The sequence below is a fragment of the Equus przewalskii genome, chromosome 2 (genome assembly GCF_037783145.1).
Source record: "Equus przewalskii isolate Varuska chromosome 2, EquPr2, whole genome shotgun sequence".
NCBI lineage: Eukaryota > Metazoa > Chordata > Mammalia > Perissodactyla > Equidae > Equus > Equus przewalskii.
In genome coordinates, this window is record NC_091832.1 from 15,265,686 (window position 1) to 15,284,990 (window position 19,305).

Here is a 19,305-nt window from a genome sequence, read left to right on the forward strand (position 1 = left end):
GAGAGGGTAAGTGACTGTCCCAGAGTCACACAGTTCACGGGTAGCGAACCTGGAAATTGAGGTTAGCCGGTCTGGCCCCAGAGCTTACTCTCCTCGCTCCCAGGCTGTGCTGCCTTTCTTCGGAGTAGCAGAGGGATTTGAAGACAGGGTAACCCAGCCATGTGGAGTGGGTTTGAGGAGGTAGAGCAGCTAGATTCTTTGACAGTTGGGGAGGCTGACTCTTTGTCAGTCAAATGGCGTCCCGTTGGAAATGAGGTCAAGGACACACAAGGTCAGTCACTGTCCCTGCCGGAGCCCCACAATCTGCCCACAGCCTCCCCAAGGGCCCCTAAGCCTGGGGAGACGGGAGAGGCCGCCTCCCTCCCCCGTTCCCAGCCAGAGCTGAGTGAGCTAATCCCTGGGAGAAGACATATTAGTCCAGGAGAATCAGTCCCAGCCTGCTCTGCTGAGTCAGCAGGAAGTACAGCCCTGGCTCTGCCAGCTACGTGAGCCCCTGCACGGCCACCACGGCTGCCTCCCTGCCTGCCTCGGGAGGCCCCCACCATGGGCATGCCCTCACGTGCCTGTTTCCTGCTGACCTGCCCCCTGCTCCAGCTCAGCAGTCCTGAGCCTCCCTCCCTGTCCACTTTCCTGTTTCTCACCGCCATGCCCACTGACCGCCCAAAGACAGCCATCTCCTCCTGCAAGGAACTAATCCTCACCAGGACTGCAGCAAGTGGGAAGCAGGGCCCTGGGGGAACGTGGTGAGCCTCTTCCCCATGTCCAGCACACTGTCAGCTCCAGAGAGGAGAGCTGTGAGCAGCTCATGGAATCCAGGGGTCACTGCCGGAACTGGCACCACTCTCAGTGGAGTAACGACCATCCTGGCCATCATCCTTATCTCCACTGCCACCCTCCCTATTCCCACCACTATTGCTGTGACGACCATCATCATCACCACTATCATCGGCCCAACAGCAAAGCTACTATCAAGTTCACCACTGACACGAGCACCCACACCACCACCACTTCCATCAGTTAGTTCCAACTAAGACAGACGGGTGTCAACACCGTCAAAAACAGTACCGTCACTAGCACTGACACCAATACCGATGTCATCACTGCCAACACAAAGCATCATTGAAATCATTTTGACCAATAACACCTTCACCATCTTTATACCACCCCTACCATCCCTGTCACCACTATCCAAGATAATTGTCGTTCTGCCACCAAAAATACAACCATCATTTGCAACACCAGCACCACTATTGCTTTTACCACTCTCGTCAATACCAGCATCATTATGCTCACCACCATCACTATCTCTGTTACCACTACCATAATCAATACCACCATTGCTCTCACCCTACCCACCACCACCGTTATTGCTTCCATCACTACCCTAACTAAGATTAACACCACTCAACTGGACACCAGCAACACCAATCACCATCAGCATAACTACCACCATAGCTGTAACCAATATCAGTGTCACCATAACTACACCCAACACCACTAAACATGGTACCACCTACACCTACACCACCGCCGCTATAACCACTATATAGTTGTCACCAATACCTCCACTACCATGAATACCCCATCACCCCCAACATTGTCAGCACCACCATACCTCTTTATTAGGATGAGAAATGTTTGCTGTTTACCTGAGCCTGTTGCTATGCCAGGCAGAATAGGGAAACAACAGTTGGAGAAATGCAAAATCAAAGTTCTTCCAACTTATTGTTCTGACTATACAATTATACACCCACTCACTTCCCATTAATGTCCTCCTCTGAACAGACTTGATTGTTTCACAAAATTGGTCCGTTTAGCGATTCACAGAGGAACAGCCATGCATGCCTGAAAAACACAGGAGTGGTTACGAGAGTCACCCCCTACTGCCTGTGACATCAAGAAGTCCAGCTCCCAACATCACATGCCCTTTTCCCTCCCTACCTCCCTCCAGACATTCTGAGCCCCTGTAGATTTGTCTGTCTCTACCAGGTAGACTTTCTTCCCTTCCCTTCCCAAACTTTTGCTCTACTCCTCCAGAGCAGAACACTATGTGGACAGAATGTTGGTCTGAGACTCAGAGCCCTGGGTCCTAGCCTTGGTTCCACCACTAACTCTCTGTGTGGCCTAAGCAAATTCACTTCCTTTTCTCTGCCTCAGTTTCCCCATCTGTAAAAGGATGACCTTCTGACTCTGGTGCTTTAAATATTTTTTGAGCTGAGACACTCCTAGGAGAGATCTGAGCTCTTTAAAGTCCCTTCAAAGGGGAAAATGGAGACTGTCAAGTCATCTACTGGTTCCCCCCGATAGACTCCCCTGGCCAGCATGTCCTGGGATCTCCAGAGAAAACTCCTCGAGCCCTGAGATGCTGCTGCCTGGGCAGGGTGGGGTCTGAAGGGTTAAGCCTGTCAGGGTTGTGCGTGAGCAAGTAGCTCAGATGAAAGGCTGGTCCGAGAGAACGCCATGTGGCTGTTGTGGTTGGCAGGCGGGGGCAATGGGACCAAGCTAGGTCCCGAAGGAAGCCCCCTCCTGTCTCACCAGAACAAAGTAGTGTTTTACGAAAACGCCATTGTTCTTGGGCAAGTCTTTCCCATCTCAACATAAACCAGGAAGCTGTGCTTCCTTTCCTTGGGCGAGACCCCAAGGGCCCCCCCACCGGTGGGGGTGGGGGGAGAAGAACAGAGTTTTTCCTGCCTTGAATCATCTACCACAAAGCCCCTGCCCAGCTATATCCAAGGTTCCCCAAAGCTGAGAGTGGTGTGTGTGTGTGTGTGTGTGTGTATGATGGGGTGGGGAGAAGAAATAGAAGGTCAGCCAGTCCAGCCTCTTGCCCCCCCAACAGAACTCTGTAGCCTGAGCCAGACTAGGAAAGAGGTGTCATTGCCCATCCGTCTCCCCTCACCCCTGTGCCTCAGGCTTTCTTCTGTCCCACCAACATGGCAACCTCGTTCCTGCTGTGGCCTTTGCACATGCTGTTCCCTCCGCCTGGAACTCTCTTCTGCCCTTCACATGCTCGCTCCTTCTCATCACTTTGGTCTCTGTTCTAACCTCAGTGAAGCAGTAACTGCTGAATTCCTTGTTCAGTGTCTGTCTTTCCTGACATTCTGTCTGCTCCATGAGAGCAAAGGCTAACAACTGTGTCTGTCTTGCTCATTGCTGCAACCTGAGCACCTGGGACAGGCTGACCCCAGTGTGTGTGTGTATGGGGGGGGTTACGGTGTATTTCCCCCCCATAAAGAAAACAGTCACAGGCTCCTAGGCAAGAGAGCCATTTCCCTTCTCGAGCTGGAAGATCAGAGCATTTCAGACCTTGGAGAGCCTCCTGTCCATCCACTCTGTTTTCCTGAAGGGGAAACTGAGGCTTAGAGCCTAGAAGGTCCTGGCCAGAGGCCCATAGCTGGTCAATGGAATTGCTCAACTAGACTCCTGTTTCCTGACACCAAAGCTACAGGACAGGACCCATCACCTAGTTGCCAAGCGTGGGCATCGTCTGGCACTAAATCTCTCAACTCTTCAGATACAAGCAAGACCCGGGACATTCGGGCAGTGCCCAATCCACTTTCCCCACCTCCCTCAAAACTGACTCACTGAAGACCCAGAGAAAGAAATCCATCCGGTGGCCTTGCCCTGTTGAGGAGGTGGGAGGCTCCCTCCTCACCACCACCACCTGGGCTCTTTCCGTCTATCACTTCTAGTGAGAGGGGGCAAAGCAGCCTCTAGGACTTCCCCAATGGGCCAAGGAAGCAGAATGACAGCTTTCTATCCCTTTAAACTTAATTTCTGCCTTTGTTTCTACAGCTTTTGCTTGAACCAGAAGATTCATTCATTAAAATATTTGTGAGTGAATAAATAGAGAAGAGATATTAATACTTCCTCATAGGAGTTGTTGGGAAAATTCAACGAGACACCGTCCCTGGCACAAGCAGACACTTAATTAACGCTGAGTGCATTTGAAAAGTTCACAGTGCTGTGCAAGTACAAGATACTGTTACTTTCAAGACAAGGAGTCTTTCCAAATTGTTCCGTTTACAAATGTGTGTTTAGACACTCTGAGGAAAGAAGGCAAAGCCCCTTTTAAGAATTGTCCCCTGAGTTTGGCGGTAACCACTGGTAACCACGGGGAGGGTGAGGCTGGGCGTGGTTACCTTTTCTCTATTCCTTACAAAATAATGTATACTCCCAGGTAGAACATTAAGCGAGCAAAGGAGGCAGAGATGACCAGTGAACAGAGTCGCCACTAACGCAGTTTCCCAAAATGGGAGAGACCATCAGGGAGGGGAGGGAGCCCGCCGCATTCCATTCCTTTGTGACTCGTGGTTTATCTCTTATACCGGGTGGGGGAGTTGGGGGGACGGACACGACAGGGACAGGACACTTGTACAGATGGATTTGGTGCCACCAGGCAAGTGCAAGATAGGGAGCAGATAAAATTCCACTCAAAGAAATTAAGATAAACAGCTAGTTAAGGGATGGAAACCCCTGGGGGTGGGAAAGAGGCAGAGGGGAAAGACATCTATTTCCAGCTGCAGTGAAACAAAGGACATGATTCTCAGAGAATTTCTCACCCTGGTAAGGGAGAGCAGTTGGATTCCATTTAGTAAATCCAACCCTGGAGCGAGAGGGCATTAATAACCCTTGAATTCCCATAGAGATGCCCTTAGCCTGGGCAGTGGCTTTGAGTTTGCAATTACAAACTCAAGTGTGTGAGTTTTCAAATCAAATTAAAATTAGTGGTGCATCCCTTTATGCTGTGCTGATGGAAAATTCCAGTTCGATTATTGTTAGCAGGGTCTTCCCTCTTCTAAGGGTGCCCAAGAGCCTGAAAGGCTCACTTTGGATCCAGAAAACAAGGGAATGAGCCTTTGAGCTCCTTGCTACTCAGATGTGGCCTGAGGACAAGCAATGTCAGAGTCCCTGAGGAGCTTCTTGGAAATGCAGAATGTCAGGGCCCACCTCAGGCCTACTGAATCAGAATCTGCATTTTATCAAGATTCCCAGGTGATTCCCAGGCACTTTAGTGTTTGAGAAACACTGTAGACTAACCTTAAACACTCCTGGAGGCTGACAGGGTGGTGCCTTCAGTGGGTCCAAGGAGCTGGGTTCCTGGGGTCCTGCCTCCCTAAGGGAGCCACACAGCAGCCACTACCCTCTGGAATTCTGCCAGTTCCTTCCAGTACCTATCCACCCACCGCCCTCTTCCTTCTTCCCTTTCTTTCAGCACTACTCCCTCAATCAACTCAGGCTTTCAACCAACAAAAGCCTGAAAGACGAGTTGTCTACGACTTCTGGTTTCAGCCTGCCTTCACCAACACCCCCTGAGGCGACAGAGCACAAAGGCAGGGCTCTCTGCTCTCCACCAGGGATAGAGGACGGCGGGATGGGGAGGGGAGATAAGGGGAAAAGGAAACCTAGCAACAGAAAATAACATCTCAATCCATTATCCTGCCACACTTGTAATTCTTTAACTCTTGCTCCCAATTATATCTGGATTTAAGAGTGCAAAACAAAGGCTCATGCTGTAATTTTAATGGACTTGTTTTTATAGGAAAAAAGTGAGTCTCAGAATCCTAGAAATGATTTCTTCTAAGACTCACAGGATTTAATGAGCTCCTAGCTTAAGGATTAAACATTTTTTTTTAGCATCAGCGTAACGTGACTCGCGCTCCCCTTCCAAGTGGAGAATCCCATTGTACAAAACAGAAAGGGAGCTGCTTTGGTTGTCAGGTTGGGGCACAGAACTCCTGCTGGATGGTTTCCTCACTCTATCCCTGTCGCAGTCCCTGCAGTGGCTCAAGCAGACCGGAAGGCTCAGTGGAGCATGGGGTGAAGAACCAGCCTCAGCCCACCCTCCACCCCACACTGAAAGCCTCTTCGTGGCTTCCCTTCACCCACCTCTGATCACTCCCTTCCTGAGAGAAGTCTCACAGGCAGCCGACCCATCGCCCAGCACCACCCAGGACGGGAAAACACTTCCTATATGATTGACGACCCCAATGTGATTCCCCGTCACTCACCCACAAGTCTCAGTTCTGCCTAAGAGACCACAAGGAACAGGTCTACATCCTCTTTCACATGAGTTACAGAGCATATCTCTCCCTGGAGCGTCTTTTCCAGATGAAACAGGCACTTAAACCTATGATAAGTGGGTAAATGAATGAATAAATGAAGAAGCAAACATAGGAAGGAGCAGATTGGAGGTGGAAAAGGAAGGAAGAGAAAGAACAACTGAATGAAACACTCTCGTCATTCTCTTCTGCACACTCTCTAGCTTGAAAATGGTTCTCTTAAAAAGTGACATGTGTGAGAAAATTGTAGCTTTTGGAACTGAACACAATTCTCCAGAAAGACCTTAACCAAGTGTTTTTCCTACTGTTGGCGGTAACCCATGTAAGTAGTTAAAAGCAATTTAGTGGCTCTCAAACATCATTTTGCTTAATGAAAAAATAGAACAGAAAATACCATAGCTCATCAACCAGGACTTAGGTTAGGAATTGTTTGGAAACCTTTTTTCCAGTTATATATACACATGTATGTATATATATGTAGGAATGTGTGTACTGGGTCTTGATCTAAAATGTATTTCTTGGTGTGGGTCACAAGTCAGACAATGAAAGCCAATGCTCTAACCCTATGAATTAGGCATCAGTGTTATCCTCATTTTCAGATGAAGAAAATGAGAACACAGATCAATTATTAACTTACCTAAGGTCACTCAACTAGTAAATGGCAGAGCTGAGACGGGAATGGGATGGGGGTTGGAAGATGGGAGGCAGTCTCATTCCAGAGCATGAACTTTGAACCTCTCCCCTCCACGGCCTCTAGAATAGAAATGGCCATGCCACGCAGGCAAGTAGAAGGTAGTGCAGGACCAATCTCAGGACCAGGGGACATTCAGTAGGGTTTTACTCTCACACGTTAGACACACATTCCCTTCCTCCGCACGGGGCACAGAACAGACACCAGTGAGCATTAGTGGAAAGACCACACTGTGGCCCTTGGGTGGATGCTCTGGGTCATAAAGGAGGCAGAGTCCCACCCAACAGAATCAATTAATTCCTTCTACCCTGGGTAGAGGGGTTCAATTAGCCATGTGAAGGCTAGGCTACCCTAAGATTTGGTCCGTATTTCCCCATTAACCCTCAAAGATACGTGTGAAAGACATTTCAAAAGCCTCATTAACAGCATAATTGACCTCAGTGCCAGCGGTGCCTGACAAGGAACTCGGTCCCTCCTTATCCATGTCACATATTCTAAGAGATTCTTGATGTCTCATTCTCCTGGACAAACTTTAAAACCTTTATAGATCCTAAGTGCTTTATTGGACAAATACTATCACCCTCTCTCAAACGTATATTATCAATAACCATCGCCTCAGGATGTCTCATCTTCACCACTTAAGTGCCCCAAGACGACTCCTCCATTTCTGACCACAAGACAAATTTTGGCAGCACTCCTGAGTCTACTCTGCTATAAAAGGAAGCCTATAATTTTGATATGTTAGGAGCTGGGGTATGGTGGATTCCAGACCCTGCTTGATGAACTCTCTCCTTTCTTCCTCAATGCAGTTCTTGTAACAGCAAAGTCTTATTTTTAAATTCTGAATCTGTGGTCCTTTTCCCACAGCGTGCTCTGATCACCCTTCCTACAGGGGAAATCTGGAGAATTAGGCATGCCTTGACCTAAACGAACCCATCTTGGCTCCCAATAATCCCTGCTTAGAAAAGGAACTTCTGGAATTTTGCCTAGGATTATCATAAGCTCAATGCACCATATTTTTCCCCTGCTCACACTGAGGCAGTGTTTTTTTTGGTTTCCTTCCTGGCACCTCTCCCCTCCCCAGAAGGGCCCCTGAATGACCCATCTCTGCCTGGAGGGGCCTCAAATAGCAACGGCAGGTGGGGGCAGCCAGGTCTCAGCCCAGCCTGGCCTTCTGCTTCCTGTTAGGCAGGATTGTTCTACTTCTCTGGTTTGATGTGCTTTCTCCCTGATAGAGAAGGCAGGGTCCTTTGGATTATATTCCATTCTATAACGTTCAGTTCTGTCCTATAAACATTAAGCTTGCACCTTATTTTCTCTCTCTTGCTCTGAATGGGTTCAGAAAATCTCTCCCACCTTCTTTAGGTCTCAGCGTCTCAGGGAGGTGGGCCTCAGGCACACCTAGGAAGGGCCTATCCTTTCAGGGATCCAAGCCAGAAACCTCAGGCTGGCTCTGAGGACCCAGAGCAAGGGAGGAGTGGTGGGCAGGCCAGGGCCCTGGCCAAGGCATGGTCTGTAGGAGCGAAGGCCACCAGTCATTACCAGGGGAAGATGCAGATCTACGTCAAGGAAAGTGCATGAGCTTGGGAGTCACACAGGTCTGGATGGGGAATTCTGGACAATTTCTCCCTCTCAGAGTTGTTGGGAGGATTAAACGAGATCATGTTTGTTAACCCTCGGAGTCTGGCATATAGTAAAGATTTAACAAATTGCAGTTAATATGGTTATCATTACTACTATTGTTATCCAAAGAGCTCTGGTAATCCCAAACTCTCCCGGGAGCCTTCAGGGCCTGTCCATGACTTCCCTGCCCACAGGAGCTCCTCCAGCACACAGACACAAGCCAGGGCAGGCTGGATTCACTGTAGCCCCGCTTCCCAGTTACCTAATTATAAGTCAGCCTTCTTAGATCTCTATCTCCACAGATTTGGGCAGGGACCTCACGCAGCCATACTCGTGTTAGAGGAGGAGCACTGGGCCTGGAGGACACAGGCTGGGGTCCCGTCCCAACTCTACCTCCTGACTCTGCTGAGCCTTGATTTGCTCACTTGCCAAATGAGTATAAGAACAGAACCTGCTTCATTGGATTGTTGTGAAGGTTATTATGGGGAAGTGACTAGCTTGGGACCTGCTACAAAGTAGGGACTCAAGCAAGTTTGCTAAATTTCAACTCAGCTGAGTGCCTGGCCTCCTTCTAAGAAATAAAGGAGGCAGACATCCTGGAAAGGGAATGAGGGGCCAAGGAGAGGGTGGGTGTCTTGGAAATGGAGACTTTTTTCCTCAATAACTCACTGGCAGTTCCTGGCAGAGAATCTGCTCCTGTGAGATTCTGGCTGGGCACGTGGTGTAGAGGGAAAGGGGAAGAGAAGAAGAGAGGAATCACAGAGATGATAGAGATGAGCCACTTCAGGAAGCACAGAGACCAATGTTCCATGACTGGTCAGTGGAGAAGCTGAGACTGGAACCCAGGATTGTCTGACTCTAAAGCCTGTACCCTTTCAACTTCCAGAGGCTCTCTAGGGGGAAGGCATGGCCTTCCAATGGGCCCTGTGAATGACCCTCTCACTTTCCAGATGTATCAAATAGACATTGAAAGCCCAGGGTTACCTGGTGTGATCCCAGTTCCCAAAAGTTGCTCAGGTTGCTGTCAGACTGTGATGCAAAACTAAGAAATTCCAGCCAACTCAGTGGGGAGCTCCCGAGGAAAGATTACCTGTCAGAAGCATCCACATTGGACAGAAACGGGCAGATCCTAGGACCCATGTGTTTCTCATTGGCTGGGAGCTGCCCAGAGAGTGCAGTCTCACCCTGAAGGCTCTGCCGCTGGAACCCTCACTGCACCCCTCACAGCTGAATGGCGAGTTCTTCAATGCAGGGAGGTCGGGGTAGCGCACCTCCATGGCTCCCACCGTCCAGCTCTGCCCTGCATGGATGCAGTTCTCCAGGCTTCCAGTGAGCTCTCTTCCTGAAGACTTAGACGAGGGAGGTTGGTGGGACACACTACAGCTCCCATCACTGCAATTGATCTTGGAACTTCGGCTGGTGCTCATCATCTTGCTTCTCCACTATCCATTCTAAATTCCTCCCCACCTGCCAAGCTATCACCCTGGCAGGTCAGGTCATGTGACCCAAACCCCCATTCCTCATCCCAGAACCTGCACTGTGATTCTCCCTGTAGGGCTGCCACACACGTCACACCACATCTTCTACACTGGCATCTCCAACACCACAATCTGCTGGATTGTATGGCCCAAGTGGCAGGGCTGCTTGCACTGCAGCCCGGACTTGACTTTCTGCCCTTTCCTGCTCTAGGCCCCACTCTGGAAGCCTTTCATGTCACCCCGTGTACGGACTGGAGCAATGTCCATAGGTACGCAACGGGTACCTACAGAACCGAAAAAGGTCTAACAGACACTGTGCTTCCTTCTTTATGGTGGTACAAGCAAAATGCAGCCATTTGTCTTTTGCTTTGAATGGGATGTCCCAGCATGCCTCTGATCCCTGGACCCCTAAAATCTTTCCTGGTGTGACAGGCTTGTGAATCTTTGTAAGGCTTATCTCCCACCCTCTGGAACACGTGTGTCTTATCAAGGCCTCCAGTGTGCTAGCCACCTCTTGCTCATCCTCCTGGTCAGTATGATGTCATCAATGTCATGGATCAATGTGATGTTCTGCAGGAAGTCCAGGCGGTTTACAACTCTTTGGGCTATATCATTGACAAGGAGCAAGAGAATTAACACAGCCCTGGGATAAAACTATGAATGTATGTGGTTGTCCATTCCATGTAAATGTGAACTGTTTCTGATCTTCCTTCCTGATTGGGATAGAAAATAGCACATTTACCGAGTCAATAGTGGCATACCATGTACCTGAAGCCATATTAATCTGCTCTAGCAAAGACCCTAGACCAGCATGGCAGCTGCATTTGGGGCTACTATTTGGTAAAGCTTTCAGTTGTCTACAGTCACACTCTAGGATCCATCTGGTTTCCGCAAAGACCAGACTGATAGATTAAACGGAGATATGATAGGGACCACCACTGCAGCATCTTAAGATACTGAATAATAGCATTAATATCTGCCATTCCCCCTAGGATACTATATTGTTTTTGATTTACTATCTTGGTGAGGAGTGGGAGTGTGGAGAATAGAGGGTGGAGAGGGAAGGAAGGAGAGGAGGAGAAATTCAGAGGCTCCCACTTGGCCTTCTCCGCTATGGTAGTTCTTACTGCACAGATCAAGGACCCAGCGTAAGGATTACTCTATCTGCTGAGTATGTCAAATATATATTCAGAGATCATAGGAATGAGTACTGAGTGGTCTCACATCCTCAGTAGATCCACTGTAAGCTGCACTCTGGACAAGACTCCATTAATTATTACTTGGTCCTCATATGTAGGTCCACAATGATGCTTCAGGTTTCTGGGTATCAATGTCAACTCAGACCCTGGATCCAATAGTCCTAGAAATGTCTGGGTATTCTCATTTTCCCAGTAAACAGACTCTGAGTAAATGTCTATCAATTCCTTTGGGTAAGGGCTGGGAAGATCCTTATAGTGTATTCTTGCCAAGGAATATGGAGCACAGTCCTTTCTCCTAGAGACCCAGGCACATCTTTAGTTGACAGGTTCTCCCTTCTCCTAACACAAGGATCTAAAAACTGGATCAGGTCCAAGAATTGGGCAAGGGATGGGGACATTTCGTTGGGCAACCACCCTAAACCTCCTGCTTAAATGTTCTTCTTTCTTTTCATGTTACCCTTACCGGTTTCACATCTATTTTGCCTGTAGAGATGCCTTATCCTAGTAACCATTTCCACAGCTCTCTGCAGGTCAAGCTCCCTTGGATGCCACCCCAACTTTGCTGGGTTCACAATAACTATGACCTGGCTTTTATAGGAGCCATCACCCTTATCCTACCAATAGGCCAAGCTCTGTGACTGTCTCTTCTACCATCATCTCCTCTTGCAGAGGAGAGAGCCGCCATTGAACTTAATGACACTGGTGTCCTCTCACCAGCACTCTCCTGATGAACTTGGTGAATTGTCTTCTCTGGGACTTCCCATGGACTATCATCCTCTGATGGGTCTTCTGGCCGCTCATAATACGTCCAATCTAGCGTGTCCACGTCCCTGAGCCTTTTAATCCCTTTCTCCACCATTTGCCATGGCAATACAGGCATTTCTGTCATTTTCTCCAGGCTTCTAGGAGCTTCCTGAGCAGCAAATTTGCACTGTCTCCTGGGGTCCTTGCCAGAGAGTTAAATCCCATATCTCCAAGCAAAAAACCTCCCCTTATCCAGTGATCTGTTCTGCATCCCTTGAGCCAGCATCCTTAAAATACAATCTAATGCATAATTCTTGCAGTTCCTCTGGGGTATGGTCCCTTTCCTCCCATACAAGACCCTGGCTGGGTCATGGTGCAACTTAGCTCTAGCTATCAGCCTGCTGGCCAGGAGAAGAGATGGGGGCAGACACTGGAGAAAAGCCCTATTGCCTGGTGGGGGAGAAGCCTCTGCAGTGTCTTCCTCCACGTGGGGAGTGCTATCTCTTGTTAGCGAGGGGTGGGCCACTTCTGCATGCTCTGATAGTGCAGAGTCTGGGGGCCCAAAATACACAGGTGTCCCATCCCACGTGTCCCCATCCTATATGTCAGGTCCCAGGTCTTTCCCAGCCAGAGCCCTGATCTTAGCATAGCCGACTTGCCTCAGCTGAGCATTCTATCATCTTTGAAGTTCCATGCTATTAAACACTGATTTTGATCATAAGCCTTTTCTGCTCTCCCTGTGCGGGAGATAAAGGCCCATTTGTAAGCTACGCAAAAGCCCCTTCACTAAGTTTTTGTTTTTTTCAGAGATCTTCAGCTTTTCATTATCTCTCTGAAGGATCAGTATAATTTATGGAACTTCATACAGAGAGCTAATTCCATTGCCCTTGTATGCATTGTCCTCTGTGCTTTTCCAGCAGTTAAAGCATTGCGTGACTAGAGTGTTCCCGCCACTGGAACATTCTTCCAAGTCATTACCAATGAAAGTTCTAGCAACTGAGCTGCCTCCTTGTACCCAGGACTATGGTGCCCTACATAACCTTGAGGATGGGGTCTCCATAGACAGCTGGGTAGCAAGTGATCCAATAAACATATCCATTTTACCTTCTGTGCCAGTTTTGGTCCTTCAGGAAGCAGGCACTGTCAAGGAGTTATGAGGAGATAACACCTGTGAAAGACAAGGGGGAGGACCAGGATTAGGCTTTCTGATTGTGATGCAGATCTGATAACGTCTCTGTCCCACTGGTCGGGAGCTGCCTGGGAAAGCATATCTACCCAAAGGTGCTGCAGCGAAAGGGGGTCCATAACGTGTTCTGGGTAGCTTGTTATGGGCTGAATTATGTCTCTCCCCACCCCCTAATCAAAAGATATGCTGAAGTCCTAAAACCCAGTACCTCTGAAAGTGACCTTATTTGGAAAGTGTTATAGCCGATGAAATTAGTTAGGATGAGGTCACGTTGGAGTAGAGTGGGCCACTAACCCAATGTGACTAGCGTCCTTATAAGAAGAAGGCCATGTGAAGACAGAGTCATGCAAGGAGAATGCCACATGATGACGGAGCATTAGAGTAATGCGTCTAGAAGGCAAGGAAGGCCTGAGGCTACCAGAAGCTGAGAGAGGGGCATGGAACAGATCTTCCCTAGTCCTTTCAGAGGGAGTGTGGCCCTGAGGACTCCTTGATTTCAGACTTCCAGCCTCCAAAACTATGAGAAAATACATTTCTGTTATTTGCGCCACCCAGTTTGTGGCACTTTGTTAGGCAGCCCTAGGGAACTAATACACAGCTGAATAGCAAGTGGGTTTTTGAAGGCAGGGCTGGGTTGTGCTCCTCCATGGTTGACGCAAATCCCAAACTGGTGACAAAGCCCACATTCTTACCTTCCCCAGGAGGCCCATGAACTGAAGAGAGAGAGGATCGAGGCCCTGCCCCTTTCCTATGAAAGTCCCCCACCACCACCTCCCCTCTGCGCTGGTCCTCTGCTGTGTGGACTCAAGGACTGGGGTCACGGAGACGTCGGGCAGCCCGGCTGGATGAGAGAAGCAAGGCCCTAAGGGGCCACAGCAGCTCATCTGGCCCTACCACTTAGGTGACAAGGAAGGAGCTTGATCTGCCATCTCTCAGGGTTGCCCCCTTCTAGGCCCAGCACCTCTGGGGAAGACCCTGCTATAGCCTCTACCAGCCTACACACACACATATTTGGGGGAAGGAAGTGTATGGTTTTCATCAGATTTTTGAAGCTATCTCTGACCACCCCTTCAAAGATGAGAACCCCTGGCTTATTCCAAATCTTCCTCTCAACGAACATCTCTTCTCAGCTCTGCACTGGACTCACTGACTTCCTCCCCTCCCTACAACCCCAGAGAATTGCCCTTTGATGACACCATGGGGCCAGGTTCCATCTTTCTCTAAAGAAGACTTTGACCACCTCTCCCACGAGGCTTGCCTGGTGCCTCTGGAGTTTACACAGACAAAACTCCATCCACTTGAAGTCTCCATGGGCTGGAAGTGCCGGGTGGCTGAAATGGGCAGCCTTTGTGACTAGAAAAGACTGACAGGCCTTGAGGAGCCTTTGGGGATAGTTTGAAGAAGCAGGGAAGGAAGCCCCTGTGTCCTGAGTTCCCACTCTGTGCCAGGCCGGGTGTGAGTCCTTTCCTCCCTGTGATCTCATTGTCATTGGCCCCATTTGTATGTCAGAAGTCATGGGCTCAGAGAGAAGGGAATGGCTCAAGGCCACCCAAGTACAGAGTGATGAGGCTGGACTTGACCCAGATCTCTTGCTCCCTAGCTTGATAGCTCCCTGCCTTCTCTGGAATCATCCATACGGAGAAAAGCCTGGAATACTGCAACGATTCATCTCCCACTTTGATTCAAATAGAATTAAGTTTTCCCTGAAGTTCTTTGGATGTATTTACTAAACTTATTTTTCTGATGTCAGGGAAAATTGTGAGAAAGACTTTGACATGGGCATAAGAGATTACTAGGTGTCCTGTCTAGAGTTCTCTTCCAGGTCATCTGCACATTTCATTTTCCATGAGGTATTTTACAACTCTCTAAGTTGCAGAAAATTGATAATAATGCAAATTATTCTTTTCCATAGAAATGCAAATGGCTTGCATCCAGTGGAATGCAATTGATTATGGCTCCACGGATAGACCAATTTAGTAAATATCCTTAAATACATCAGCATTCTTATGACCTACATATGTAAGGTTCTTTCAAGTCTCCTTTGAACCAGTTGTGCCATTTTACTAGTTCCCTCATTAATTGATGAGTTAACTGACACATGTTTGTTATACATTTGTAAGTGAGTGGGAAATTCATACTTATTGGGTGACCTTGGCTCTGACTCAAATCTGTTACTCATCGCCTGACGTGTGACAAGGTTCAAGAGGTGGGCCTTTGTATTACCCAGAACTAGCTTTCTAAGATCTTTCAGAGTCCATAAAGGGACATTCTTTTCCTTTTGTTCTTTTCTTTATTTTTATTACTGTTTCCTATATTCTTAATATTTATTCTTGTATGTATCATAGGAAGGGCCATGAGCACAAATCTACCTGTGTCTCTTAGTGGAAAGACATGTGTCATAGCCAAGGCCACACAGGAGACATTTATTGACACTGTCACCTCCTCTGTTTACTCACACTCCAAGGACAGACTATAACTCAGCAGGATGGGAAGGAGGTTCGAACTCCTTCTTGGACACGCGCTCTGATAACAGGAAAGGCTGTTGCAGGCTCCAGGACTGATAACCTCCTAGGCCAGTGTGAGCCAGACAGTCCGGGAGCTGAGCAGAGTGGGCAACTCTGACCAGACTGAGGATCCACCAATGCCTGAAAGATGATGTTGTTTGGTCCCCGTTGGTCCCCTGCAGGGACCCAGCCTGACCTGAGCCCTGGAGCAGGAAGGAAGTCATCCTGAAAGCCAGAGATCAGGATGGTTCCCTGAAGCTGTGGTCTGCAAAGCTTTTTGATCTCATACCATTATTGGTTAAAAATAACCCAAGCATCAATATCTGTGCATTTTATTTCTAAATTTTATATTTGTTTGTATCAAATAGTAATAAAGCTCAATAACTTTTTTGTTATGAAAACGCACATAAAGAGAAGTTCTTCCTGCAGCCTAGCAGATCGCCTCGCACCCCTACTTTGGAGACCATGACACCCAGAAGGAGCTCACCATCACCGCACAGGAGGGAGGTGAGCACGCAGGGAGCTGATAGCCTGGCTCCACCACTGACAACTTAGGACAAGCTGTGTCTCCTCTCTGGACCTGAGTTCCTCCATCCATTTAAAATCGGGATTATAATACCCATCATTGTCACGCCTCCCTTACAGTTTTAGCGTAAACACCAGCTTACATGAAAAGTGCAAAGTACTATTTATCTGCTGTGGGGTGTCATTTCCAGGAGACTGAAATGCTGGCGCTTTTTGTTTTTGTTTTTTTAACAGCAGACAAAGCCTTTTGGGCCAGAACGAAAGTTCAGGTCTAAACAAGGAATACCCCCCAGAGGGTAACACCTGGACTGTATCGGCCCACCAGAGCAAAGCCACACCAAGTTCCTGCAATCAGATCCTCTTCCAAGGCTACCTCACGTTGATGTGAGAGGATCCTGGAGGGGAAAGAGGGATGGAATCAGGGCCCCAAAATAAATGTAGTTGACTTCTCTTCGTTGCCTCCAGCAATACCTAAAATTTTGTAGTGATGTTATTTGCTAAAAGTAATAATGCTAACCACTACTACTTATCGAGCACTCGGAATTCTAAGTTCTGCACATGTGTTATTTCACTTAGTTTTTGAAATAATACCAGGGGTAAAGCGTTATTATCCCACTTTACATATGGGGCACCTGAGACTCAGAGACATTAAATAAGTTGACCAAAGTCACCTGACTGCTAAGTGGCAGAGCCAAGTTTCACGTCCAGGTCCTCTGGCCCCAAGGCCACCTTCTCTGTGACATTCCAGCACACCATGCTGCCTTCCTCCCTGGGCACCTCCATCTTTGGTGACTCAAGGGGATGATGCCCTTCTGTCAGTCTCCAGACTTACTCAGAGATGGAGGGCCGAGTGGGCCACGAACAGCTGTGGAAAAACCCTGGGACCAAGGAAGGCCACCAGTAGCCCCTAGTCACGCCTAAGATAAAGGGAGCTGAGGCTGGCACAGCCACTTTCACGATAGCCTCAGAGCTTGCAGCTAGGGAGCATTTAAATTCATTCAGACTCCGGCCATTCTTCCATTGACCTCTCAAACTGAGGCCCACAAAGGTTATGCATCCGGTTTGGGAACCCGCGTGGTTGGCTAGGTGATAAGGAAGGCAGAAGCTGCTGCAGTTGTCAGGAACACCAGCCTTCCAATCCATCTGCGGTTTGAATCCCCGTCCTGCCACTTGTTTGCTGTGCCTTTCTTAGCAAGCAGCTTTATCTCTCGGAGTCTTGGTTTCCCTATCAGTGAGATAGCACCTACATCATGATTGCTTTGCAGTTCATTCCTTTATTCATTCAACAAATATTAGGTTGAGCCATATGACATTGTGGATTTTTGACCATTTTACTCACAAAAACAGCAATTTCATATGGTTCAGCTTTTGTATTTCTTGAGTGCTGTATTAGGGTTCTCCAAAGAAACAGAAACAGGTTATATACATAGAGAGAGAGAGATTAAGGAATTGGCAAATTCCCTATATTTAAATAGGCTGGCAAAGCTGAAATCTGCAGGACAGCTGGCAGGCTGGTGGCCTGGAAATTCAGATAAGAATTGACATTGCAATCTTGAGTCCAAATTTTATAAGCCAGAAAACTCAGGCACGGTTTCTATGTTGAAGTCTTGAAGCTGAATTCTTTCTTCAGGAAATGTCAGTCTTTGCTCTTAAGACCTTCAATGGATTGGATGAAGCCCACCCACACATTCTGGAGGGTAATCTGCTTTACTTAGAGTGGGGGCGGGGAGTAGGCTAGGTGGCCATGAAAGTTCAGGGCTCTGGGAGGCACGCCCGCAGTGTGGTCAGGGTGACTTCACTGAGAGCATAAGATTTGAGCTATGGCTTGAGGGAGTGAGGGGTCAGCCATGCTAAGGTGTTCTAGGCAGAGGGAACAGTGTGGAGACGGTAAGGCCAGAGCATGCCTGATGCGTTCTAGAACTGAAAGGAGGCCAGTGTAGCTGGAATGGAGTGAGCGAGGGGAGAATGACAGGACATGAGTCGGAGAGGTCTTGTAGGGTCTTGTAGGCCATTGTCAAGTGAGAAAACAAGGGTTAAGTCAGAGACACATTCACGTCAGTGCCCAGCATGGTGTCTGGCAGAAGGTAGGAGCCATCATCCTTCTTGGTGACCTAATTCCTTGAGCACAGGCCAGTGGACTCTGGGTTAGTGCTCTTCCCTCCCCATCTCTTAGATTCTGTGGCCTGGATTCCAGTTTTACCCACTTCATTCCCCAACAGGAATTTCGGGAGCCAGTGGACTACCACAACTGCCTGGAGGTCCAACAGCACCTGCCATATATGTGAGAGAGCCAGGACCCACCATGAGAGGAGGCCAGGAATACCCTGGGCACGCCAGGCCCAGGAGAGACCGGCCCGAGACGTACGGACCACTGCTCTCACTGACGTCTCAACCCTGACCCGCCTGCCCAGGCCAGCCCACAGCCCAGGCCAGCTCTGTCCCAGGCTTTGTTCCTGAGTCTCCAAGGCCCCTCTTCCTGCCAAACAAAGCCCCCAGCCCCCGCCTGCCGCCCAACAGGCACCTGGGGCCTCCGGGCCTGGGAATCAAAGCCTGTTTTGCAAAGGAGGCCCTGTGTTTGGAGAAACACCCATCCCCTGCTGCCCAGCCCTTCAAAGAACCCGCATTGTTCTGCACTGAGAAGGCGCCTCCTGACGCGAGGGCAGGGCCGGGGCTGACGCGGGTGCACCTCTGATCTCAGGCCAGGCCCCCCACGCCACTCGGGGGGGACGCAGGGGCCAAGCCAGGAGCAGTCTGTCCTCATGGCACTGTGCCCCTTTCCCATCCTCTGCCCACCTGAGCCCCCATCCCTTGTGTCCTGGCTGAGGTGGGGACCTGGTGGCCCAGGCCCTTCCACCTGCCCAGACAGCAAGGCGGACTAGAGGGGCATCAGGACAAGAATTGAGGTAGACGCCATAGGGCCTGCCAGGGCGAGCGTGTCAGAGGCACCATGAGAAAGATGCCTCGTTCCACCGATTATGAGACTGAGGCCAGAGAAGAGATGGAACTGAACCCAGAGCCTAGCTCAAGCTGGGGGAGGACTGGGACCTCACCCCACACCCGAGTAAGGATAGGTCCAGACCAAAACCAGACCTTCTGACCTGAAGTCTGGTGCTTTTTTTTTTTAAAGAAATATTTCATATGTACTTTTTTGCCCCCAGCATTGTTTTCATTGCAACTTAACTTTGGGTAGACGTAAATTTTACTTTAGATAAATCCTCTTAACAGAGAGTAGGGGCCACAGAACTGGGCATGGGGCCCCCGTGGGTCCTCTCCCTCAGAGGTTCTCACTCTTC

At 49.0% G+C, this 19,305-nt stretch overlaps 1 long non-coding RNA gene across 1 annotated transcript; it reads left to right on the forward strand.

Annotated features, from left to right (window-relative positions):
- The first annotated feature begins 4,319 nt into the window (after positions 1–4,319).
- On the forward strand, positions 4,320–15,994 carry LOC139081921 (uncharacterized). Its single transcript, XR_011537420.1, has 3 exons — positions 4,320–4,399; positions 5,216–6,384; positions 15,900–15,994. It is a non-coding gene; the product is annotated as an uncharacterized lncRNA (long non-coding RNA).
- The last annotated feature ends 3,311 nt before the right edge of the window (positions 15,995–19,305 follow it).